We start from the raw sequence: 25,751 nt of genomic DNA, 5'->3' as shown, positions 1-25,751 counted from the left end.
CTGGTTATTTGAGTGTCCCTAACAGTCAAATAATGAACCTTCTTCATGTTCTGCTTTTCTGGACTTGGCTTACTTAGACAAATTTGCAGGCATTAAGGTCTGTCTGGAACTATTTCCAAGAATTTTTTTTTCCTTTAACTTTCTGCAGCTGAGGCAACCTTGTGAAGAGGAAGTTCTGAAGAGAAACATTACCAAATATGTCTCTTCTCCTGCCCATCTCTCTTATTTCCACAGGAAAGGAAGGCAGACACTATTGATGACAAACAGACCAATGAAAACACTGCAGAAGTCATCGTCACTGGTACAGAGAGGAGAAACTTGTCAAGAGCACTTTTCACAAAGAGTAAGCCACTGTAGGTACCAGAGTGTGTCAGTTAAAGAGACACTGTCAGCACGAAACTTTTAGTCAGTTTTACCACATTGACATCAATGCAGTTTTGTAAAGTGTTCTTTCTCCTGATGACCGCCCCATTTATTTCTACTTTTTCTAATAACATTTTTCCCTTTTTTAAGATTGCTTTTCTCTCTCCTGTTGCCCTTTGCCACCCACACAAACAGTCTGGTTTTGACAGCAGGCATCAGTTGGCCTGAACTGGATTACTGAGTCCCATGCTGTGCCTACCTTGCTTGAAGAGCAGGCAAATGGTGTGCTCTTGCTTCCTCCTGCTGCTGCTGCCATTTCCCAGGGCTGGGTGGAGTGATTGTGGAGAGAGTGGTGAAAGAGTTGTTCTTCTTTGTAGAAAGATAGCACATAGGTGGGGTATGCCTATACTGCAATACAACACCTGCATCTGTGGGCTCAGGCAGTTCAGGATTGCAAGGCTATAAAGCTGCAATAGGGCTATAAAACTGTAGACATCTACTCTGCAATATTATAGCCCTGCCGCCCAAGAGTCAGCTGACATGGGCCAGCCACAGGTGTTTTATTTTGATGTAGACATAGCCATAGAGGCCCCAGTGAGAGATTGATGCCCCATTGTCCTAGGCATCGTATACACATATAATGAAATGACAGTACCTGTCCCAAAGAGCTTATGTAATGCTGACAGACCCTGGTTGCTGGCAGGCAGGATATTCTGGAGCTTAATGCATGAGCCTCTACTGCGTGAGCTAAAAGCCAACTGGCTCTTAACGAAGGCTGTAGAGCAATACTCATTTAACTCTCTCTAACTGGTCTTGGTGCCACTAGATGGGACGAACACCACACCCAGAAGGTGTGTGGTTTACACTTACAGTATTGTGTGCCAATTCCTGAGATATTATCTCACAATATTTGGTGTTTTTCTCAAAGTTCAGCTCCTGGAGTCACCTGATTACTGGATTCAGAGGGGTAGCTGTGTTAATCTGTCTCAGCAAAAACAATGAGGAGTCCTTGTGGCATCTTAGAGACTAATAAATTTATTTGGGCATGAGCTTTCGTAGGCTAAAACCCACTTCATCAGATGCATGGAGTGAAAAATACAGTAAGCAGTTACATATATATTACAGCACATGAAAAGATGAGAGTTGCCTTACCAAGTGGGGAGTCAGTGCTAACGAGGCCAATTCATTAAAGGTGCATGTGGCCTATTCCCAACAGTTGACAAGTAGGGGTGAATATCAAACGAGGGAAAATTACTTTTTGTAGTGCTAACAAGGCCAATTCAACCAGAGTGGATGTAGCCCATTCCCAACAGTTGACAAGAAGGTGTGAGTATCAACAGAGGGAAAGTTACTTTTTGTCGTGACCCAGCCACTCCCAGTCTTCATTCAGGCCTAATTTGAAGGTGTCAAGTTTGCAAATTAATTCCAGTTCGTCAGTTTCTTGTTGAAGTCTGGCTTTGAAGTTTTTTGTTGAAGAATGTTCAAGAGAGAGTTCCTGGCAGGTAAGCACATGCACCGCACCACCTTCTGGTGTTTCTCCTTGTTTTGCCAGGCCCATAATAGGTCAGAGAAGGGGGTAGGGGTGGGACCTGCACCCACTTTTGCTGAAGCTCAGGGCTACTTTTGCCTCACTGAGGGATTTGGAGAATAAACAGCTTGTCAGCTCCCCCTGCTGCCTCCCATTGTCACTAGTGTGTCTGACTCTTTGGAGGGAGATGTGGGAAGTGAAGAATCCCTCGCACATGGGCCATGCAGAGATGAGGGAGCTAAAGGCTCCTTCTGTTTTGCCTGGCCCACTGGGGAGATAAGGATCATCCAGAACCAATGGAGAGAGGATGAGATGTGGAAAGCTGCAGCACTCACTCTCCTGCGTGGCCATTAGTGCTTTCCTGGCCCTGGGACTATTTCCATTAGCGGGATGCTAGCTGTTCTGCACCCCCTTGGCTCACCTTCCAGCTCTCTTAGCTCTACGGAAAGAAAGAAAAAAAAGGGTGCAGGAAGATGCTCTCCAAACTGTTCCTTTGCTCCCCTCTCTATAGACATGGAAGGAAAAGGAGACTTCCCTTATATTACTATCCTCCCCTATTTTGCTCTGACACCTTTGCTTCTTTGTATAGTTATAGAGGCTGCTCAGTACCCCAAACTCCTAGGGTGCAAGTAGCATGCCAGGTGTACTGTGACATGGAGGCAAGCATTGTAGATGCCACGTAGGTGCTAGCCCTGGTGGGTCCCAATAACTACTCAGAAACATGGCTAACTGAAAAGGTATTGTATTAGGGCTGGCAGGAAAGAGAAAGTTTACAGGTATCCTAACCACAGAGGCTTCAACAGTTACAGCTCAAAGTGAGCCATAGTTTGGGTCATTGGGGCATCCCAGTCAAGAGTCAGGGCTCTTCAGTTCTGTCTCTATTCCAAGCTATTAAGTTCTTTCAGGTTTCCAGGCCAGGCTCAGTTGGTGTTTCTCACAGAGGCCCCCTCTGCACTGGCTCCTTGCCCAGCCACTCTCTTTTAAGTCCCACACAGACCTGCACCTGGCTGGTCTGTAACATCTGATGTTCACAGCCTGTTCCACATGCAGCTCTGCATACAGTTCCTGGTGATTCTTCTTTTCATGCAGTTTTCCATGCTGCCAAGAGGTTGCTGCTTCAACTTATCTGCAGCATCTGGCTTCCAAACAAAGCCCAGCCATTTCCTGTTTGATGACCTTTCCCTTTACCTAGCCATGAGGAAGGAGATGTGCAGCATGGAGGGGGCCTGATGGGATTTGTAGTCACCTACTTAGTGGATTTATCACATTTGTTTTATCCCCAGGTCCCTGAAGAGATTTTAAGGGATAAGGAGAGAGTGCATAACAGCTGCTAGAGCAGGAGCTAGTCATGTGATCATGCCTATGAATGAGACAAGGAAATGAAACTGTCTATCCACAGAGCCCTGTCCAGTGCAAAAAGCAAACAAACTAAAAATAACCATTGCCTAATCCTCTCTAATTTTAAGTGATCTGTGCAGTTACTTGTGAAACTTCTGCAATATGGCCAATCCCAAACATCCAAAATGAGTACTTAAGGTCCATAAAAAATCATGAAAAATAATATGTTTTGTGTTCCTTTTATTTGCCTTCTGATGTTTGTGGTTTAGGGTTTGTTTTCAAGGTTTTCTCAGCTACACATTTATTTTAAAAATGAAAGCTGATCTCATGTAAGGACTCTAGGAGTTGGGCCTTTCAGACAAGCACCAATTATCACAAAACTCACCATATAAAGGCAAGATGACTGGGTTTTGCCTTGCTTGAGGAGTTAACTTGATAATTAGCCATGTGCCACCTAGACACAAATAAACAGAATAGAACTTAATAACTTCACCAATTTATTAGACAAAAATAATCCTCCAAAACTGTGCAATGCCAAGATTTACCAAAGCTTTCAATGCTAGTACATTTCAAAAGGCCCCAAAATATATATATACTTTAGAGACTGTAGCTCTATATATGTCCATTTAAGAGTCTGGACCTCAGTCCTTCAATGAGTTACTAATCGACATACCCCTGCACATGCAGGGATATCTTAATGAATGTCCAGTTAGGGACAGAGTTCATTCATTAATATATAACCATAGCAAAGGTAACGCACCAAAGAGTATATAGTGTAATGTAGTAGGATTTGATTTACTAAGCTCTGTCTGTGTTCCCCCATAAACAAGGCGTTAAATGAAAAATCCAGCACATTTTTTACTGTTGTGAGTATTGCCTTGAGTTCAGGAAGGAAAGCATAGTATTTATTAAATAGACAGTCAGTACCAGAATTAGGTCAGGGTTATGGCTGATAGGTAGCCCAAAGCTATCGTCAAAGTAAGGCTCAATTAGTGGAACAGAATTAGGGTTGGAAATAGTATGTCTGTGACAGAGTGCTGGGAGATGGAGCTTAAGCCAGCACTCTGGTCACTTTTAGCACTAATTACAACCCTCAGGGAATGTCTAATTGGTCATGGGTGTACCTGATTATCAGGTCAGACTGGGGTGAGGAAATTAATGATCTGGTTTAAAGGAGCACAGGAAGGAAGTGCAGGAGGAAAAGGAGGAGGAGAGAGGGAAGAGAAATTGAGTGTCAATGGGAGCTTTCAGAGTAGAGACACCTCAACACCCCCTCCCCTGGGAGAAAAGAATAGAAAGCAGGAAAACTAGTGCAAGGGCATGGATCTATGGGTAGGTACTGGTGGAGGGATTGAGCCACTGTAAATAAAGTACACACAGGTGTTCACAAGTAAAGTCTCAGAATTGTCTGTGTACACTGGAGAGGCAGGGGTACAGAAGGTGTGTCCTCTAAGAAGGTGGCACTGGGCTAGGGTTAAAGTTGTGGCAGAAGGAAGAAAAACAATAAGGGTAGGACCAGTAGTGGGCTACGGGTATGGTTATGGATACTGAACTGCCTGAGCTAAGGGTAGCACTGAGGCAAGAGGCCCACAGCTGCAGTTAGAATTCAGATAATTAGACAGCCCAGTGCTTGTGCTCAGTAGGTCACACCATGTTAGAGTTAAGGTGGTGGTGATAGGGAGCCTCACACTAGCATCAGGGTTGGAATTGGTAGGCCACCCTTGTTTAGGATTATTGTTAGAACTAGTAGAGGACCCAGGGCTGGAGTTAGAGTTGAAGTCAGTATGGGGCCACAGGCTAGGCTAGGGTTTTGGCCGGCAGAGAGCCCTAGGCGAGCGTAAAGGTTGAGGCTGGTATGCAGCCCTGGGCTAGTGTAAGACTTGCAGACTTTCACTGTCCCCGGGTTAGAATTAGTGTTAGGGTTGGAACCCATAGTGGACTCTGGGCTAGGGTCAGGGCTACAGTTGTGGCTGGCAGGGGGCCCCAGGCTTGGGTAAAGGTTGTGGCTGGCATGGGCACCAGGCTAGGCTTCGGTTTTTGGGCAGCAGGTGGTCAGGGGATAGGTTTACTGTTGTGGCCTGCAGGGGCCCCTGAGATACAGTTAGGATTGCAGCTGGCAGAGGGTCCCAGGCTATGGTTAGGCATGATGTTCCCCTGGTGTTATCTGGAGCAGTGATCTACTAGGTCACTCCAATCCTTGACTCTGGGAGCCAGACTTACCCTCCTCTGCTGTGAGAACCCCCATTCCTGGGCTGTTCACGCACAGCCTCTGGCATGTAAGCTGTTCCCAGCTATGTGAGTGAGCACTTTTGGCCAGTCGTTGCTTGGATTGTGCAACCAAATGACACTAGCCAATATCTCCGGTCCCAGGCACAACCCTGGGACCCTCTGTCTTGTAGTGTCCAGTTATGCCCAATGGACTCTGCAAGCTTATATGAGTTCATCAATTTAACAAGGAAATTGATATATACCAGGCTTGTTATCTCAAGGGGAGTCTTTGACATGCTTCAAACCAAATGCACTGCTTCAGGTACAATAAACAAACAAATTTATTAACTACAAAAATAGATTTTAAGTGATTATACGTCATAGCACAAGTCAGATTTGATCAAATGAAATAAAATCAAAACGCATTCTAAGATGATCTTAACACTTTCAGTGCCCTTACAAACTTAGATGCTTCACACCACAAGCTGCCTGGTTGCTCTTCAGAGAGGCTCTCCCTTTTGATCAGTGCTTCAGTTGCTTGATGGTGTCTGTAGATGGAGGTAGAAGAGAGAGAGAGCATGGCAAACATCTCTCCCTTTTATCATGTTCTTTCTTCCCTCTTCGCTTTGCCCCCCTCCATCCCCTCAGAATCAGGTGAGCATTACCTCATCATAGTCCCAAACTGAACAAGGGAAGGGAGTTTCAGAGTAGCAGCCGTGTTAGTCTGTATTCGCAAAAAGAAAAGGAGGACTTGTGGCACCTTAGAGACTAACAAATTTATTTGACCATAAGCTTTCATGAGCTACAGCTCACTTCATTGGATGCATTCGGTGGAAAAAAAAAAGGGGAAGAGAGTGATGCACTCGAGAGTCCAACAGATCCTTTGTGCTGCCTAGGCCAGTGTCCTTTGTTCCTGTGAGACTGGGCTGGGTTTGTGCCATACATACCCTGATGAGATGTGAACTGCCCCTCTGCTCTTGGAGAGTTTTGCCTGGGGTTGTTTTAAACCATGAGGACACATTTTTAGCCTCAGAACTATATACATGAAGTTACAACCTATAACAGCAATGCTCAGTGCACCATGAGCCTTCCGAAGACACCTGACATGACAAACTTTGCACTGAATACCACACAATCATATTATAAGGCTAAAGAAGGGAGTGCAGGGTGTTCCCCCAAGGTACAGAATGTCACATTAGGGTTACGGCTTCTGCTGGCAGGGAGTCCAGGGCTCAGATTAGGGTTGTGGCCAGTAAGGGGCCCTTGGTTAGGGTTAGAGTTGCAGCCTGCAGGGGGCCCCTGTATATGGTTACAGTTGTGGCTACTGCCGGTAGGAGGCTGGGATAAGATTAGGGTTGCGGCCATCATGGGGACCTGCAATAACATTAGTTTTGTGTCCAGTAGGGGGCCCCATCCTCCAGTAAATATTGAAGGTGATGGGGGCCACAGACTAGCATTAGGGTTATGGCCAGCAGGGGTCCTAGCCTATGGTTAAGGTTGTGACTGCTGCCAGCTGGTTCCCCTGGGCTAGGGTTTAGGTTGGTTTCAGCAGGGGGCCCCTGACTAGGGTTAGGGTTTGTTCTGTCAGGGGCCCTATGCTAGAGTTAAGCTGTTGGCCTGTAGTGGGCCCCAGGGTAGAGTTAGGGTTTCAGCCAGAAGTTGGTCCAGGGCTAGGGTTAGGTGTACCACTGGCAGGTGACCCCAAACTTCTGGTAGAGTTGCGGTCAGGAAGGCCTCCTGGTCTAGACTTAGGGTTTCAGCAGGCAGGAGCCCAGGGCTAGAGTTAGGGTTTCAATCAGAAGGTGGGGCTTAGCTAGGACTAGAGTTTCGACTGACGGGGCGGGGTTCCAGGCTAGGGTTAGGGTTGTGGCTGCAGCCAGAAGGAGGCACCAACTAGAGTTAGGGTTTCAGCCAGCATGGGGCCCCAGGCTAGAGTTAGATTTCCAGCTGTGGCCAGTAGGGGCTCCTGATCAGGCTTAAGTCTGACCTGGTCTTCCTGTTGACATGGGCCCCCAGACTAGGCTTAAAATTGGGGCTGGTGGGATGCCCCATGCTAGGTTTAATGTGTGGCCAGCAGGGGGCTTTGGGCTAGGATTAGGGTTTCAGGTGGAAGAGCGCCCTGGGGAATGGTTACTACAGTGGTTCTTAAACTTTTGTACTAGTGACCCCTATCACATAAGAAGCCTCTGAGTGTGACCCTCCTTATAAATTAAAAACACTTTTTTATATATTTAACACTATTATAACTGCTGAACGCAAAGAAGGGTTTGGGGTGGAGGCTGACAGCTTAAGACCCCCATGTAATAACCTTGTGACCTCCCTGAGGGGTCCCAACCCTAGTTTGAGAATCCCTGGGTTAGTGTTTCATCTGGCAGGGGGTGACAATCTATGATTAGGGTTTCATCTGGCTAGGATCTGGGGCTAGGGTTAAGGTAGCTTCCATCAGGAAAGGGTAAGGTTAGGTTCCATCAGTGGGCTCTAGGCTAGAGTTAAGGTTACGGATGACATTGGCCCCTGGGTTAGGATTCCGGCTGACAGGGACCCTTGGCTAGGGTAAGGATTGGAGCTGACAGAGTGCCCCAAACTAGGCTAAGAGTTGGTCTTGGCCAGGGCCCCCATGCTAGGGTTAGGGTTTCAGCAGGCAGGGTCCCTAGGATTAGGGTTGCAGTTGGCAGGGGTCCTAGTCTAGGTTTAGGGTTGTGGCTAAGCCAGTAGGTGGCCCTGGACTAGGGCTAAGATTTCTAGTGGCAGGGGTTCAGGGGCGAGGATTAGGGTTGAAGCCAGCATGGGGTCCCAGGCTAGGGTTAGGGTTCTGGCTGCAGCCAGTAGGGGACCCTTGACTTGGGTTAGGGTTTTGGCCAGCAGGGAGTCCCAGACTAGGGTTAGGATGGGGCCGTGGGATAGGTTTAGGTTTGAGGCCAGTCAGCGACCCCAGGCTAGGGTTTGGATTGGAGACCAGGTTCACAAGCCTCTGCAAAGCTTAGTTTACACATGCCCAGTAGAGGGTTGTTGGAGTTTGGCAGCTAGATTCTTCAACTCTTTGTGATACAATTAAAAAATAGTGGAAGATTTGGAGTCATGCTGTTCCCATTAATATTGGGAATTATTTTGTTAACATATCCTTTCCCCCTATTTCTGTAACTCAAATTATAATTAAATGCAACAGAAAAATGTAGATAGAACAGCTATCACCCACAATATATGTGATGATCAGAGGCATTATGCAGAGGTAAAATGATGTATTTTATTGTCCCTGGACTGCCATCAAGACTCTTGAGTAGAGCAGAAGAGAGATCATGTCTCTTTTAGAGGGAATGCTGAGTCAGCTGCAATGTTACCCTGCAGGGAGGGCACTGGTAGGCAATGCTGAATTAAATTTCACAGACATGAATTTTGCAGTTATTTCTGTGAAACTTGCTGTGAGTAAATGGTAAAACTAATGGAACTGCTGAACCAGCAAAAATACAAAGGAGGGAAGAGAGGGATGTCCTTCTTTCCTTTTCACAAGACCAGGCAAAAAGCTCAAATCTAAGAACTTTGATTTCTATGTGTAACTTTTCCCCGGCCCTGTAGCTGAAATCTAATGGTGACATCATATCTGCTAGCTTTTTGATAACTGAAATCAGCAAAATGTTGGTAATGATCTCTAGCCAATGTGTCTTCCCTTCAGGCCACTGGGAAAATAATTCTATGTTGTTCTTTGCTTTCTTTCAAGTGACAGTGATATAACTACTGCTCACTATTCCACCCCCTCACACAACTTCCATCAGCCTCCAGGAATTCCTATGCTTATGTGGGTAATTGTAGCCATTCTGAATTTTTGATCTCTTGCATTTTTGGTTTTTTGGTTCTCTCCATATATCCATTTCCCACTGCAGTCTTCTAATACTTTGCGGACTCTGAACAATTGCTTAGCTGTTCCCTCCAGTTAGGTTTCCAGAAAGAGGCTTTAGAGTTTTGCCATGTTTATCTTTCTTAATACTCCAATGAGCAGCCCCTTCATGACTCACATGCAAACAAAAGACTTGAATGGTTTATTTATTCTTATGAGCTAGATATCATTGCCCGGTGTTCTCTGTGTAGGCAGATCAGAGGAACTTTCAAAAGACACATAACATTGCATATATTGAACTACAAACAATATTATATTCACGGTAAGTAATGGTCAAAGTCCATTGTGAACTGCTACTCAGACTGACTAATGCACAACACTTCAGTACACTTTAGAAATCACATCCTGTAACCGTACCTCCGTGGGTCACAACTGAGAATACCAAATGCAGGACAAACTGCCGATAAATAGTGCAGAGACACACCAACACTGTGGTTATTCCCCCATAAGATATACCAAACCAGCAACAAAAATAAACTTCTGTGTCACCACACTGGCTGACAAGAAGTCAAGAGAGCAGTTTCCTTAGGTATTCCAGTCCTGGTATCACCACCAAAAACACTAGACTTGAGTGGTTCTTTAAAACCAATTTCATCAAATAAAAGGTTATTCTAATCCTAAAGGACCAGCCACACACCCAGGTCAATATATAACTCAGATCTTATCCAATAAACACGCTGTTTCCAATCCTTTAGTATTTAAAATCTAAAGGTTTATTTATAAAAGAAGGAAAGGTGAGAGTTAAAATTGGGTAAAGGAGTCAAATACACACATTAATTGCAAAGTTCTTGGTTCAGGCTTGGAGCTGTGATGGAATAAACTGCTGCCTTACATCAAGTCTCTGGTTGCTTCCAAATCACTGGAAGGTCCTCAATCCCTTGGTTAGAATGCTCCCATTGGTATAAATCCATAGTCCAGATGTTTGAGCAGGAAAGAGGCAAAATGGAGATGTTTCCAGAGCCTTTTATAGCTTCTGCCATGTGGAGGGAAATCCATTGTTTCAGACAAAGCCCTGAGAACAGCTAGTGGAAAATTACAGGTAAAAGGTGGAAGTTGGAGTCACATTGGCAAATCACATGTCCCTCCACGATTCGGCTTAGTCATAGAAGAAGCCATTACCTATACCGGACTGAACGTTCACAGTCCATTCAGTGTAGATGGGTGTCTTCCACTGTGAGTTAAATGTCCTTTTGATGAACCATTTAACTTGAACAGTTCTTTCACAATGAGCTGGCTAAACATCTTGTTGGTATTTCCCAGAAGCAAACACATTAGAAATACAGATATAGAGCCAATACTCATAACTTCAGATACAAAAGTGATACATGCATGCAAATAGCATAATCATATTCAGCGAATCATAGCCTTTCCATAGACATCTTATATGCCACATTTTGTACAAGATTTGTTGCAATTATATAACAGTGGTAGCAACTATGATCTACATGGTCATAATTCAATCAGATAATTTCACACACTCCCATATAGCATACTACCCCACCATGTAGACAAGCCTTTAGACTGCTGGAAAGCTAAGACTTTTCTATTTGATAATGAACTAAGTAAAAATCTACAAATATTCTTCAATTTAAGTTAAGGGTTCCAGTGGGATAGGGTCAAAGGGGGAGATTATGCTCCTAATATGAATTTGGCAAAAGGCAAATCCTTTTAAACTGTAAAGCCTCCCTCCACTACTACAATCTGACAGTAGTGTCCTCTAAAGTTCCAAGCAGTGAGGAGAGTTGATTCTTGGTGCCCCAGGGAAGGAGGCTGTGTACAAGTCATTTAAATGACATCTTTGTAGAGGCAATTGCTGAGGTTAGCATGCATTTCCTGTTGATTTTCATATAGTAAATATTAACACTGGCTAAGTGAGACATCTCATAAATATACATAGATGCAATAGAAATCTTGGCTGCAGTTATATGTCAGAAAGTATACGGCACTTTGGCTTATCTACATATATATCCAATGGTCTCAGGCAGGAGAGTTCAGCTAAAAAAACAAACTAATTCAATATTAAAATAAATGTATTTGCCTTTTTTTTAAGGCAAACTGCATATAGTCCAGTAAAACCCTATCAAATGTGAAAAATGGAGGCCACCCATTGAATAGAAGTTGCCACAGTAAATCAGCTGCTGAATTCTCTAGAATCTAACGTTTTCCCTTTTACAATAACCTTTGTCTTGATTCCAGAGAGCTAGCAGAATAGTGCTATGTGGGCAGTTTAGTCTTCTCATCAGGACCATAGACTCAGAATAAAAAATATGGGATTTTATTCCCGGCCCTGCCACTGCCAGCTGTGAAATGTTGATAACAATATTTAAACAGGCACAAAGTTTTTTGAGATCTTTGGGTGAAAAGTGCTGTGGGTTCACAGGTAAATTATCACAGAATGCGATGCATGATTTCAAGCAACAAAAGATATACTTCTTATTCATTCAGAACTTGAGCCTACTCCAATTGAAATCAATGGCAAAATTCCAATCAAATCCCAGGACTTTAGGCCTGAATACACAGAGGGCATAAAAACAGCATTGTGCCTAGTTTTCAGGCACCTAGAAAATCACAGTAATGCTACTGCTATCCACAGAGTCTGAGTTAGACACCTAGGCTCCCTATACAATGAATGGGGAGAGAACAGGCATCCTAGAATGTGATTCACAAAAGCCAGCACACTAGGTGGGAAGCTGTCTAAGCTAGCCAATGGGAGATGCTGATGAGAGTGGTGTGTCCTAAGCCTCACACCTCAGTTGGAAATAGAAACCTAAGTCCTCAGTGCAAGGAGGCACCAAGCTCTGCTGACGATCCATGAACAGGAACCTGTCTCCTGGAGTCAGGAAGCTTAGGCACCTATGTAGTTTCTTGTGAGAATGAATTAAGTGCCTGCCTTGCGCCACACAAAATGGCGTGGGAAGGAAATGCACACCTCATAACTTTTAGCTAAGTGATTAGAGCACTTGCCTGGGATGTGGAAGACCCTGGTTCATTTCCCCCCTCTTCTAGAAACAGGCATCTAGGGAACTTTGGCCCAGATCCACAAAGGTATTTAGGCTCCTAAAGTCCATTGATTTCAATGGACTACTGAAATACCTTTGAGGATCTGAGTATTTTACCCTGCAATTCTGTGCACTGTGTGAGTTTAGGCACTTTCGTCGTTCGGCAGGAGTTTTGTGGATTGCAGTGAAGTCTAAAATTGACATTTGTGGACTGGGGCCTTAGTGAAAAACTATATGCATTAAGACAAATAGTATTTTGCAATCTAATCAGTAAGTGACATTGAGCTTTTCATTTTGTGTTAACTTATAGCTCGTGAAATGTGATAGACTGACAACAATAGATGTTAAAGACCTATTTTTCCATAGAACAGGTATTCTGGCAGCATAATCACCATAAATAGGCCACAGAATTTCACCTGTGGAATTCTGCATCAAGTTCACAACTTCTGTTTGAGTTACAGTACATATTTTTAGAAAGACACCCGATCTTGATTTAAAGGCTTAAAGTGACAGAGACTCCACCACATCCCTAAATTGTTCCAATGGTTAAAAAGGTGCATTTATTTCTAGTCTGAATTTATCTAGCTTCAGCTTTAAACTACTGGATCTTGTTTTGCCTTTTTTTTACTAGATTAAAGATCCCTCTACTGTAAGAAATCTCATCCCCAGGTATAGACCATGATCAAGTAACCTCTTAATCTTCTCTTGGATAAACAAAATAGATTGAGCTTCTTAAGTCTCTTAAGACTCAATAACATTGATAGGGTCAACTGAAAGGCGAGGTTAGCATGGTGTGGTATTACCACCCTTACTTCTGCACTGCTACTGGCGATAGTCCTGCCTTCAGAGCTGGGCTCCCAGCCAGCAGCTGCCACGCTCCAGCCACCCAGCTCTGAAGCCAGCCCTGCTGCCAGCACCAGCGCAGATGTAAGGGTGACAATACCATGACCTCCCACCCCACAAAAACCTTGAACCTCCCACCCCACCACTTATATTTCAGGATTCCCACGGTCACTACACTGTGAAATTTCAAATTTAAATATCTGAAACTGTGAAATTTAAGATTTTTTAAATCCTATGACTGAAATTATCCAAAATGGTCTGTGAATTTGATAGGGCCCTACTTATATGTTGTGGAAAATCCTACAGTGTCTGTCTTTCCTTTAAAAAAAACCCTCCACTTTAGTTGTGGGACACAGAGTGAGACACCTGTACAGTATCTTACAGTGGGAGGGAGGTTATTTTTTTCTTACAAGATTCAAGGAGTTCTGAAATATTTGTAAGCAAGTTTCTTACTGAATGTCTTTTATGCAATGAACTAGACATACAGTATTTTTTCTCTCTCTCTGTTGTCATAGCATCTGTATTGTATCACAGAATCATAGAAGCCATGGCTGGACTAAATGACCTAATACTAATTTATTTTCCCATCTCCCTCTTAACACACATTTGTTCTCTGAGGTATATTTTCCAGTGCTTTGTTCAGTTCTGTTCAAATTAATCAAACAATGGGGCTTCCACTGTTTCCCCTGGGAGATTACTCCACAACCTAACAATGCTAGCCATTAGGACATTTTTCATTATATTAGAATATTCAGCTTCTTGTTGTTATTATTTTCACCCCATCATCCTAGTCATTCTGTATCTTTTGTCACTTTAAATTATTCTTCTACCTCCATGATTTACACCCTTGAAAATATGATGGTTGTAATACATGCATGGACACACACACACACACACCAAACTTGGCTATTACTTAGCATGTGTACAGATATTCAGGCTCTGATCCCAAAATGAGAGCTATACAAGCTGACCCCTATGCCCGTACAGAAGTCTTTTGACTTTAATAGGACTGTGCAGGCACTATGGTCCATCCGCACCTCTCTCATTGCAGGATGTGGGGTTTAGTTATTTTTAATCTTTCCTCAGAAATCAGTCCCTCAGAACTTTAATAATTTTTGTGACTCTTCCATGAATTCCTTCTAACTTGCTGATTTCTTTCTGATACTACATTTCCTACAACTTAATGTCATATTGCAGGATCAGCATATTTTTTCTTTGGGGCTGTGATGAAAAAGAAAGAGCCAGAAACTTCCAGATGAGTATACTCGGAATGAGGTACAAATCCTTTCACACACACACATAAAAAGCCCTCACTTTTAAAAATCTTCTGACCCACAGTAGTTCATATTTTTTCAGCCTTTAAGGAGGAGTCATGGGCAACACATACTGATCTATATTCATACTTATATCCCAAATTGGGACAACTCTGCCATCCCTGTGTTATCTTTCATTCATAGCCCTAGTATTCACCATGATCAAAGGCCCAGAGCTTAGATATTTGTTTCCTAATGTAAACCAAATGGTATTTTGGTTAAATAATTTGATTACAGAGAAGATATCCTGTTGCAGCACATCCCTGTAAAATAAAAAACAGTTATACAAACATCCTTCAGTTCTGAGATCTAAGTCATTACCTCAGTAATATTTCAGTCCCTTGTGAATGAGATGAATGATTTGTAAACAGAAGACGCTCTATTCATCTGTGCTGAAACTTCATTGAAGTCAATGTAGTTATACCAGGGATACATTCAAGCTAGTAGGTAAAAGAGCTATTAGTATGCGGCACTTAGAGATGTTGGATATTATGTGTACATAGTAAGTATGGTATGCTAAGACCACTTAATTTCCGTTACAGACTAAAGAGTACATGAAGTAATTTTCACTTGACAGCCTCTCAAAGATTTGTGATTGTCCAGTTTCTGAGCTATTGTTAAACAGGAAAACAGCAAAGCTGTTCTCTACATTACATGCTTCATTTCCCAGCTCATATTTTCTGTTTCAAGACCCAAATAATTAATTTGCCTGAAAGATAAAATAAAACATCAAATGACGGAATGCTGTAAGGATGAAATGTGGTCCATTGAGCAGGTCATGGACTGGGAGTACCACCCAATACACAGAGGAATTTGGGAGGTTCTACTGTACAAACGATGCAGAAAGTGGGGAGCCTTCACAAAGTATCTATACCACTCTTCTCAATCTCCCTAAATACAATTCTTCAGCTATCTAGGAAGATCACTGGTAAAAGTCCTACTCTGCTGTCACTGAATAGGAACTGATGCAAAGAGGAGACGCTTGCTGAAATATGGGATTGGATCAGGAGCTTATAGATCTTCAGTCTAAGGGCTTGTCAGACTAACACGAGTTAATTCAGTCTGAAAATGCCTGTGTATACACAGTGCAGTTCCTTAGAGCTCATTAACTCCACATTCATCGTGAACATCGTCAACACCGTCTCTTTTCAAATGTACAAAGTTTGATGCAAATTGAGTTAGTGCTATCTGTTGTTTGTGTGCATCGTAGTGTTGCCATGCACTATGTTGGCAGGTCTCTAACAGTTATCCCTATTGCTTTGTGGGCATCTGTTTCTGACCTGCCTGTTTACTTGTGCTCCCTCCCTCCCTTGCCCTTGGGTCAAGTGGACTGGATAGCCCTTCCTGCATTTAAAAGCTGGAATGGCTCTAGGATCAGACCTTTTGCTCCTGGATTCCAATATATCAGCATTATAGCTGTATTGCTCCAGCTGCCTTTACAACATGCCTTGAGCAGCTGCTTGGAGCCATGCTGAGACCATAGAGCTCATTGCCAGTGGGGAGAAGCATCAGTGCAGCAAGCTCTTGGGGCTAGCCATCACAATAAAAGTGTGTTTTTGGACATTTCTAATCACATATCCATGAGGGATCATAATCAGGGTGCCAACCAGTGCTGGATAAAAAGCAAACAGTTCAGGAGACTGTACCTTAAAACCAGGGATGCCAGGAAACAGTCTGGCCATGGAAATATAACCTGTCCATGTTGTTACACTACTACTGAACCCTAGGAAAGGATGGACCCTGTTTGCCACCCTGCCAGCCTTCCCCCAAGGACAAGTAGCAAGAGTCATTGGAAGATGAATATAGGGAGATCAGTGAAGAGCCAGGATCTCTCTGGGACTCAGGACCCTAAGGGTGGCCATGTAGGAAACAAGCTCGATTCCCAGCCAAAAACCCAGTCAGGGATTCAAGTGGCAGATACTATTGAGGAAACTTCAGCATGTAAGTATCTATCTTCACAGTTTATTATTATACTGTGTTGCTGTGCTAGCTTCTGTCCCAGGTGCCCCATGGAAGCAACCATTCTGGCACATATGTGAACTAGAAGCCTTGCCAAGCCTCAAACCTCTGATTCCCTCCCTCCACTCTGTCCCCCTTCATTCATTTCCCTCCTCCTCCACATACAGGCAGGTCCCGCTGGGTAATCAGCTTCTGTCTGATGTCAAAGCCCTGACCACTGTTTACAAGCCCACACCATGAAAGGCACTTACTAATCTACCTATTTTCATCTTGTTTCCCTGCATCTGTTCTGTCCAGTGAATGTCCACCCCATCCCCCAAAAGAAAAAAGTTTGCCTGCTCAAAATGGTGGCTGGCAGCATGGCAGAACTTCAATCCCTCCCCCTGGCAGTGCATTCAAATAACGAAAACATTCAGTTGTAAGAAATTCAACAGTTTATAGTAGTTATAGGAAAAGAAGTTTGGTGAGGATTTGCTGTTTACATGAGGTAGACATGGTCAATGGACGCCCATAATGATACTAAAACTACAGCTCCTTGCTGAGATAAGTGTACTATAATGACATTCACAGAGGAAAAGAAGGTTGCCTTAGGAATAGTATAGACATACAGCTTGTAATGGCTTTTTGACAGGCTTACATAGAAAAAGACTGGGAACAGTTATGGCTTCAATCAGTGAAGAACCTGATCTATTTTTCTCTGTACTTCCAGCATGTCTGTGCTTTATCTCCCCTGCAAGCTAAAACTGAAAAAAATTGCTCAGTTTTTGTCCAGACCTTTCAGTATAGCTCACAATTCCCTTCCACTCCTACAGAACTTCTGGGGAAATTATCTTGGTGAATAACTGCATAGCATATCTTGCCTTTACCTTTTTTGAATAAAGTAATTCTCCACCTCCTAGTCACCAGCCTCAGTGTAATGTCATTGAGAGTCAGGACAGCCTCAAGGGGATGTAGGAGAGATTATTATCCATCTTGCCCACAGATGGCCCCTGCTAACTCCTCCAACCCCAGATAAGCACCTCCAAGGCACAGCAAAACTACAAAGCAAAACTGGGAACATAATTCCCAACCACCACCACCCCTCCCCCAACCTCCAAGGCACACTGCAAACCCAAACAACATATTCTGCATATACAGAAATTCCATTCTAGCCCTCCTTGTGCACACACACTACTTCCCATCTCTGAGGTCTTCTGCACCCCTTCCTCCCAGACTGAGAAGAATCTCAAGGAGGGGAAAACAAAAATACTTGTCAAAAATACTATCATAGCCCCTGTGGCATCTGAACAATAACTGTTTGTTTTTTTCCTCCTATTTCCCCCAGTCACTGTGAACCAACAGTAGAAAGGCTAAAGCCAAGGTAACCACCAGCTTCCCAGCCTAGGACACCAGAGCGGGTGTCCTTCCTGGTCCAAACCCCAACCAGTATGAATTTATTGTCCAGCTCGCCTCCCACTCAATATAGAGAGGAAATGCAACAGCCCCTCTGAGCCAAGATTCCCACACACTTCACCCCAAACTCACTGGTTTAGATTACAACATAAAGTAAATGTATTAACTACAAAAGATAGATTTTAAGTGATTATAGCAAGGATAGCAAACAGATCAAGGCAAATTACCTAGCAAATAAACAAAACCGCAAACTAAGCTTGATATGCTAGATATATGGGATATGAATTAACAGATTCTCACCCTAACTGATGATATAGGCATACTTGTAGATTCTTAAGGCACATGCTGCATTAGCTTTACAGCTTGAGTTTCTCAGGTCTTCATACACAGGCTAGAAATCTCTTTAGCCTGGGTTCAGCACTTCCCTGAGTTCAGTCTTTGTTCCTCTGGTGTTTCCAGGAGTGTTGGGAGTGAGGAAAAACTGATGATGTCACTCCCTGCCTTATATAGCTTTAGCATATGGCAGGAATCCTTTGTTTCAAAACATGGTTCCCAGACCAGTTTGTGGAAAAATACAGACAATCCAAGAATCATATGGTCTGGTCAAGTGTCCTTGTAGAGTCATAGCAGCCATTACTTACAGGCTGTCTGGAGTGTTCTCAGGAAGGCTCACAACTGGAGGATAAGCTTCTCCTAAGGCCTATTGTTTTTCATAATGGCCCATTACCCTGAATAGGCCCTTCCCCACCCACTATCTAGACTGAAAGCATCTTGCCTAGTCACCGATGTAACTACATTTGAAATACAGATACATAGTCAATATTCATAACTTCAGATAAAAAAATACATGCATACAAATAGGATAATTGTATTCAGCAAATCATAACTTTTCCAATGACATCTTACATGACCCATCTTGCATAAAATGCATCATAATTATGCCATAATCATAACATAATAATCTCACTAGGAAGAGTATGGGGATCCAGTGCCATGCCTGACTAACCTGAGGAGCAAGAAAAAAAGACAACTTGAGATGAAATGTTCACAGATCTCATTGAAGACTCCCCCTAAAACTGGGGCGGGGGGGGGAACAAAACAACAACAAAAAATACCCTGAGAGCTGGAGGTTGTATTTGAGGTGAGAGAAGGAAAAAAGACAGGGAGCTACCCAGAGAGAGCATTGCAGGGGCAGGAGACAACATTATAGTGGCCAGAGACAGCACTACCATGGAAAAAAGACACTGCAGAAAAAGTCAGGGTAATGCAGAAGAAACCCCCTGAAGGCAACACACTCAGAATGCTCTGCTGCAGCACCTGCTTCTAGTGAGTGCACAGACAACCCAGTTCCCTCAACCAGGACCCAGCCATGCTCTGTAGCCCCTGGACAGTACAGGGTACTAGGAAATCTAGCATATGTTCCATGCTATATGCCCACACCCATGCTTCCAGAGCCCTTTCCCCTCCCCAGCCAATGCTCAGGGTGACAAGAACAATTGAAGCTGGGAGCCCAGCTCTTTCAAGCCTGACTAGCACCCCTGACTAACTTTGAGCACTGACCAGCAACACCAGAAGCCTAATAACAAAAAGAGGCACAGGCAAGATGTGTATTCATCTGTGAATTGGACCCATCCCCCATCATTGTGTGCTGTCCTCCACTGCACTGTGTCACTTTAAAGCCGTGTTTCACTGCTGTTTTAATCAATGGTTTATGTCTGATCATTATATATTGTTGTTTAATAACAATAACAATTAAAAGACAGTTACAATATCATTAATAAAGAATCTGCACAGCATGGTACACAGAAAAGTCACCTGTAAAAGCAACTGCAATGCTCACAGTCCATTTTCCCTTCTCTCCCTGGGATAATAGCTGGATGTACAGCTGCACACTTTCAGCCTGAGACTCAAAGGAAGAGCAATAGGCATCCCTGTCAGTAGCACCCTGGCTGTTTCCATTTTCTAGGGAGTGCCCTGCTGGCTGCTCAAACCACTGAGCAAGTCTCTGCACCTTGGCCTCCCATCCACCTTTAAGACTTCCTTCCTTACTCTCACAGATCTTGTGCAGCGTACAATGTGCAGCTATAATCTTAAGCAATTTTTTTTCAGCTGCATCCAACATAGCCCTTAAACAGCGCCACCTTCCTTTCAAATGACAAATCATACTCCACTGTCATTCTACAACTTCTGAAGCAATAGTTCCTTCCTTCTGTCAAAGTGGCCTGTGAATGCTTTTATTAACCAGGGCAGAAGAGGATAAACCGAGTCTCTCAGGATAAGCCAGGCAACCTCTACAACATTAATGTCCATAGTGGTCCTCAGGGCAAAGTTTCTTTTATTCATGAAATTAAATAGAGCTGAGTTCCAAAAGAGCCTAGCATCATGGACCTTTCCAGAACACCCTGCATTTATGTTTGTAAACCCAACATGGTGGTCAAATACCCCTTTTGTTCCTAAACACTGAGCTCTAGTGAGGGGAACAAACAATAGGCACATGGGTCCCGTCAATTGTCCCAATACTGTTTGGAAACTCCATGTGTGAATAGCCAATAATCTGAGCATTATCAAGCTTTCCCAGTGCAAGAGTACCTTTTCAGTGGCATCACACATTACATGACAATGGCCCCAACAGTTAATCTCCCTCCACTGAATTGGTTGGCTACAGACCAGTAAAACATTAATGGTGTACAGCAGTGGTTCTCAACCAAAGGTCCGGGGTCTCCCTGGGGGGCTGCAAGCAGGTTTCAGAGGACCCGACTTGCTAAGGCCCAGGGCAGAAAGTCTAAGTCCCCCCATCCGGTGCTGAAGCCAAAGCCTGAGCAATATAGCTTTGCAGGGGTTCCTGCGGTGTGGGGCCCCAGGCAATTGCCCTGCTTGCTACCCCCTAACACCAACCTTGGCTTTTATATGCAGAACACCAGTTGTGGTAGCAGAGGTGGGCTGTGGAGTTTTTAGAGTATGTTGGTGTGGGGGAGCTCAAAAGAAAAAGGTTGAGAACCCCCTGGTGTAGAGATTGCCTGGCTTCTCCTGAGAGACACGGTAACATTTGGGGATGGCCAATTTACAGATGGTAGGGTGATCCACTTGTCAAAAGGAATGGGGCAACACATGGTGATACGCTGCTTCTACAGCTCCAGTGATGGTTCAGCACAGATCTGAAAAAAGGATCGCCTTTGTCATCCTGAAATTGTCTTGCCACTGCTGGTCATTCTAAGTCTGTTGAATGATCCTTTCCCATCAATTGACATTGGTTTCTTCATCTGTTGCTACTGCTGCTGTTGGAAGACCCACTGTTGCAGTCACATCATCTGCTCGGTGGTGCAATGGATGAAGTCCAAAGCAGAAACCACCTGGTTCTGAGATTAGATAAAGACCAAGCAGCCTTTGCATATTTGTGGTTGCCAATATAGTGGCACAGAGTATTGCTTGGTCGATGCTGGCTGACAGCAGTTCAAAAATGGCGCTAGGCCATCCAAAAGGAAAGGAAGCATGGTATGAAGAGAGTGGAATCATGAATTTTTTAATTTGATACCAAGTCCCAGAATTCCTCCAGCTTCTGCTATGCTTATCACAATGCACATCAAGAAAAATCCCAGAATACACACAGCTCAGCAATGAAGCAAAGGACCATGGGATACTTTCTGACACTGCTATGTGCTGAGTGTGCACCAAGCCCCCACTGAGTGTAGACAAGGATGCAAATTGAAAGATGGCACAGCTGTCCCATATGCATGCTACTAGCATGGCTTACATATTGCATGGCAACTAGTGAGCATTAACTCAGTTCAAATGAAATGCCCCCCCCAATACAGACATGGTATAACATTCTTCAGAGTTAACTCCTTCTAGGGCCATCCCTAAGAAATAGAAAGTTAGACACAGGGTATTAGTCTGCAAGGTTGGTTTTGATCATTTTTAGTACAGGCTATTATGTTAAACCAGATTATTGTCTGCTTTAGGAAAGACAGTCAATGTCCCTCTTCAAAGGAGATGTTAATATTTTGCTCTTATGGTTGTTAGTATTATTGATTGTCTCTATTCTCACCAGTCAGAAGGGGCATGGGTGAGAGTCACAGGTGGTTTCTTACAGTGTTCCTAGGACTTCCTGTTGGGTAAATGGACCAGTTTATGGGAGGGAAAATTTTGTGGTTTTGAGCCTGTATGTGTCAAGTTGTCTGGGTGTTCTAAGGTGCCATCTTGGGTATGGACAATTTCAGTGAAGATAGTTCCTTGTATTAAGTGAAGGTTTTGGGGTCAAATGGAGGCATTCCAGGTTGACAAAGTGACTGACGATTCAGAATAGTTCAGCCATGTGTAACTTAATATCCTCCATGACAGAGGAAGCTAGGATCTTCCGCAGCCAAGGAGTATGTCAGGAAGAATTACAGATGCTGGAATCTGAGTCACTTGCACTATATGCCACTGATATTTGGGATTTCGTGTTTTCTGCTTCTACTATTACAGATCTCTGTGGTTCTGAGCCGGCTGGAAAGGGACAGGTCAATGCCAGCTGTCAGTGAGTGGTCATGATGTCTCACTAGATCTATTCTTTGCCCCCGTAGATAGGCAGAGTTTTCTTTAATGATGTTTTAAACTTTCACTGGATCTATCAGCAACCCGACTAATCTTCTTTATTTTATTGTCAAACCAGAATGTCAGAAGCATTTATGTCCACGCTTGGCTAAATAACAGGATTATATTTTTTTTAAAAAGTACTTGCACAGCGTTGGAGGGACAGTTGTTATGAAGCTGTTAAAATTAATGTTTAGAAAGCTGAAACACTTAACCCCATTTCACAGTCAATGGGCTGTTAAAAATGCTACCTACTGTTTAATGCAGTGTTGTAGCAGTGTTGGTCCCAGGATATTAGAAAGACAACCAACAGAAGTTGGTCCAATAAAGGATATTACCTCACCCACCTTGTCTACCTACTGTTTTAGTGACATGGCAAACTAGACATATTAAGAACAAATAATAAATCTTCATAAAGGATCAGCAGGTATGTAAGTTAACAGGCATGCTTTGCCTAAACTAGATACAGCTATCTTCTCTTGTGTTAACATACTCAAATGGACATTCCTATGCACAAACAAATGTCAGTATGTGTACGGCCTCTCACCAAGCAGAAGGAAATATAATGGAGTCCATCAAACTGGGAAGGGACTAGGACTTTTTGTTAGAGCTGAGCAAACACCCCTGAACTTTGGGAAACCTCACATGTGGAGCTGAACTTTGCTGCTGGCCTCTAGCTCTGCAATGAGTTATGTTATATATTTGTGATTTCTGGTAAAGGAATAGCATTATCAGAAGGGCATTCATTTTAGTAGACTTTTTTAACCTTAACTCAGAAATTCTTGACTTTCAAATCTTTGCGTTTTGTTTCTTTCTTTTTAAAATACATTCAATATTCTAATAATGTTGCTTTAAATTAATAGATTTCATGTTTATAGTGTTAATTCTGTTTTGCCTGGGAATTCTTTGATAGTGTTTAAAAGCTTTATACTAAGTAGTCAAATTCCATGTGTGCTCTTAGTGGTGGAAATTGCATTTTGAGTAGGAAAGGTGACATTGCAAAATACAGCTGTGTCAGTTGCAACAGCATTTTAACAGCATTAGTCTAACTGGTATTTAAAAAAAAGACAAAGGGTCCTGTATAGAAAAATGTACAATATAATTTCAGATGTGATGTCACAAGTAGAGGTAACAGACAGTAGGAGGGGACAAAGGTTACACTGATATCTCATGAGCAGTTTACATATGGAATGTGCTCTTCTTAGTAGTTCAGTTCAGGTCTGGCTAATGGTTATTATTGCTGCTCTTCTTATGGAGCTCACAACAGGAAGGACTTGAATGATGAGAGGTAGTAATTTCAAGACCTTATATCACACAATAACAATGAGGTTAAAAATATACATTACTGTTTTCTATCATAATATTAGTTCTGTTTTGTATAAATTAGCTAGGAAAACAAACTTTCCTTTGTAGGGGGGAGAAAGGAGTCCATTGCACACCAAGAGCCTGATGCAATGCCCATTAAAATCAGTCAAAAGACTCTCATTGGTTCAGGGGGCACTGGGCAATTATATATTACTAGGTAATAGTAAACTCACTGCCCTTAACTCATCAGACTAATTTCCTGCTTCCACCAGTGTCTTATAGTGTATTTAAACAGCAAATTTAGAATAAGGGTTACACTTAATGCTCCTGCACCCAAAGCAGTGTCACTGAGGTCAAGCATTAAATGTGCCTGTATGTAACCAATATCTTCTATTCTAAGTATCGGGTTAGTGCTATTGTCTTACACACAAACCAGAGCTTAGCGGGGGTGCTGGAACTAGTGATGCTGAGAGTGCGGCAGCACACCCTGGCTTGAAGTGGTTTCCAACATGTACAGGGTTTACAATTTTGTTCAATGGCTTTCAGCATTCTCACTATACAAATTGTTCCAGCAGCCCTGGAGCTAAGTGAGCTGAGGTAAGCCATAGACTGAATTATTTCCACAACTTCTGCAGTTTGTTTACTGCATTTTTAAAAACCTCTGATCAGAAGTACGCCATGTCCTCTGCTGTTTAAAGGTATTGGCCAGAACACTGTTTCCAGTCTCTTACCAAGGTTTAAAATATTTTTGGTTTTGTGAACTTCATGCCATTCCCCTGTGTGTACAGCACACCACGTTCCCATACACAGTAAAGTTTATATACTTGAGAAGAAAGTGCTAGCAGCTGTAGAAATGGAGAACTGGTGCAGCCAGGGTGCATGGAAGAGAGAGTGATAGGGAAGCGGGTAGTGATAAGCAAACAAAGATGGGCCAGAGCCTCAGCTGGCATAAACTGGCATAGCTCCATTGCCTTGAAGAGAGGTGCACAAGTTTATGCTAGCTGAGGATCTGTTCTGATGCATCTCTGCTGTCTATCAATTTCTTATTCCCATCAAAAGAAAAAAAAGTGCTTTGCCATTCCATGGGCCATTACAGCGTTCCATAGTTACATGACAGAAATGTGTGTGTAAGAGCAGGAGGTGCAATGAGAAAAAAAGGGAAGAGAACATCATCCACTTTTACTTCCAGAATGACCTTTGCCAGCAGTCTTGGGGTGAAATCCTGGCTCCACTGAAGTCAATGAAAGTTTTGACACTGACATCAGTTGGACCAAGATTTCACCCATGGACTTGAGCACCAGCAACAGCTACTCTTGCTCCTTCTCCTTCTTGGCTATATGGCAAAATAATATCTTTTTGAATTTCTAGAAAGCTTTCAGCAATATGTGTCCGGTATTCTGTTACTATACCTCTCTTTGGAACTTCATACATTTATATACGGTAATTTAAGAATATAACTATACTACAAACATATTTGCAAAAATGTTTGGCACAGAGGGTCCATTTACCATCAGGTACTCTATAAAGGCCCAGATTGCCAGCTCTTACTCATGTGGATGTCCCAGGGTCTCCAATGGGATTGTCCACATAGTAAAGGCTTTAGTACTGGGCCTTATATTATCAATGTCAAGAGTAGTAGTCTTCTTGGTTAGTGAAACTCTGTAATAATCTGCATATAGGAACCCCAAAGACACAGAAACAATTTCAGGAAGTGTTTACAGAGATATCAGGAAGTGGAGTGAGGTCACAAAGTAGAGTGTGAGGAGACAGAACTCAGCTGAGATGTTATGAACCAGTTCAGATCCCATGGTGACAATCACAACATAAGAACTAAATTAAGATAAGCACTCACTGGCCTTAACACTTTAGACAACACTTGAACTTGAACCAAATTCATTGGAGGTTTGAAAAAAATGGTTAATTTATTTTAATCATTTTTCCTATTTGCCTATCTCTATACTTCTGAGTTTGGGCTTGACGAGAGTGAGTTAGTTTTGGAAATTAAATGGGAAAGCCTGTTCTGATGAGGTTCAACAAGG

This window comes from Dermochelys coriacea, chromosome 3, assembly GCF_009764565.3.
Source record: "Dermochelys coriacea isolate rDerCor1 chromosome 3, rDerCor1.pri.v4, whole genome shotgun sequence".
Lineage (NCBI taxonomy): Eukaryota > Metazoa > Chordata > Testudines > Dermochelyidae > Dermochelys > Dermochelys coriacea.
The sequence above is the reverse complement of the archived record's forward strand: the minus strand, read 5'-3'. Positions refer to the sequence as shown.